This window comes from Octodon degus, unplaced genomic scaffold (assembly GCF_000260255.1).
Source record: "Octodon degus isolate 3935 unplaced genomic scaffold, OctDeg1.0 scaffold00036, whole genome shotgun sequence".
Classification (NCBI taxonomy): Eukaryota; Metazoa; Chordata; class Mammalia; order Rodentia; family Octodontidae; genus Octodon; species Octodon degus.
In genome coordinates, this window is record NW_004524612.1 from 13,487,046 (window position 1) to 13,488,962 (window position 1,917).

Sequence of the window (1,917 nt, forward strand, 5' to 3'; positions counted from 1 at the left end):
TGAAGTACTCTGTTCCATGCTTTTCTTGCCTGCATGGTTTGTGAAGAGAAGTCGGCTGTAATTCTGATGGGTTTTCCTTTGAATGTGATCTGCTTCTTTTCTCTAGCAGCTTTCAGTATATTATTCTTGTGCTGAATTTCTGGGATCTTGACTATTATATGCCTCGGTGTGTTTTTAATGGGGTTGAGGTTACTTGGCATTCTGTATGCTTCAGTTACCTGAATATCAGATTGTTTCCTCATATTTGGGAAGTTTTCTGCTATTACTTCTGCCCATATTTTTTAATGTCATTTGTATTGACTCCTTCTTTGTCATTAATGCCTATTAGTCTCACATTGTTCATCTTTGCATCATCTTGCAGGTGATGGATTCTTTTTTCCTGCACCCTAGTTGTTTTTAAGAGATCCTTTCTTACATTTTCACTAGCTGCACCAGCGTCTTCAAGATCTGAAACTCTGTCTTCATTTTCATTTAAATGGTTTTGCAAGCTTGTGATTGAGATTTTAATTTCTTCTATATCTCTTTGACTCTGCTTCATGTGATCTATTTGTTTCCTGTATTGCTCATTCAAGGAATCCATCATTTTTCTAATCTCCTCTATTTTTTTATCAATGTCTTCTTTAGAAGCAGTTAGCAATTCTTTTACTGCAGTGTTTTTTTCAGATTGGGTTTCCTCCCTATGTTTCTGTAGTTGATTCTTTACTTCAGATGCTATGAGTTCTGAGAATACTTTTTTTATTTCAGAAAATAATTCCGCTCTGAGTTCCTCTATGACTCTCTGCTGTTGCTTATTTACTATCGACGCTATTAATTCGTCCATTTGAGCTGAGCTAGTGTCCTCTGTACTTGTTCTGGGTGGGTGTTGGGTTTCCTCCATATGTTTCTGTATTTGATTCTTTACTGCCGATGTTATTAATTCAGGGATTTCTTTTTTCATTTCCAATCTGAGTTCCTTTATAGCTTTCTGCAGCTGTTTCTTTATTTCAGAAGCCGTTGATTCATTGCTTTCAGCTGTGTGAGTCCCAGTTTGTTCTGTGTTAGTGTCCTCTGCACTTGTTATGGATGGGCTTGAGTTCTGAGATTGCATTTTGCTCCTTCTCATTGTCATTTTGTGTAGCACTGTCTTCTGACCTTTGTTGTGGATCTTTGTTGCAGTTATAGCCTTAGCACCTACTGAAGTTCAGGTGTAGATCTACAAAGTTTGGATTTATCCAGCTGTACCTGGTTTGGGTCTGGCTGCTGTGCTCAGCTCCTTCCTGCTGCTGCCCTTGGAGGTGGACCTGTTGTGCCCCTCTGGCAAGATGTTCTGCTCCTGGACTAGCTGGGTGGTTCTGTCCCCTACACTCTCTGCAGGGATTGCAGCTGAAGGGTTTCACCCCAGGCCTATATGCCAGGCCTGAGCTGAGTCTGGAGGGGACAAGGTAGAGTAGGGGGGAGAGGCAGTTCTCCCACACACTCACCAGGCCTGGAATAGGACTGGATCTGGGGGTTCCCAGAAAGGACAGAAATTCCTACTCTGTGTGCAGGGTATGGGGGGGTACTATGGAGTGATGGGGGGGTGTCTCAAGAGGGTGAAAGAGGGTGTCACCCATGCTGCGCCTGGGCTGGGACCAGTAGGTCCTGCCGGCGCAGGGTAGCCAGAAGCTCTCCCACACACTCACCAGGCCTGGGCTAGGACTGGGTCTGGGAGTTCCAGAACGTGGCAGAAATTCCTGCTTGGTGGGCAGGGTGGGGGAGGTGCTGCAGAGTGGTGGGGGGGCATCCCAAGGGGGTGGAAGAGGGTCTCACCCATGCTGCGCCTGGGCTGGGATGAGTAGGTCCCGCCAGCGCAGGGTAGCCAGTAAACAGGAGTTTTGAAATGATCTCAGCTTGAATAAATTTTAAAATTAACAAACAGAAAAAAATAAGTAAGTAAAA

General features: G+C 44.4%; 1 protein-coding gene across 1 annotated transcript in view; it reads left to right on the forward strand.

The window, feature by feature from the left end:
* The window catches only part of Adam2 (ADAM metallopeptidase domain 2), an 87,584-nt gene that overhangs the window by 3,958 nt on the left and 81,709 nt on the right, over nt 1–1,917 (forward strand). The window lies entirely within an intron of this gene.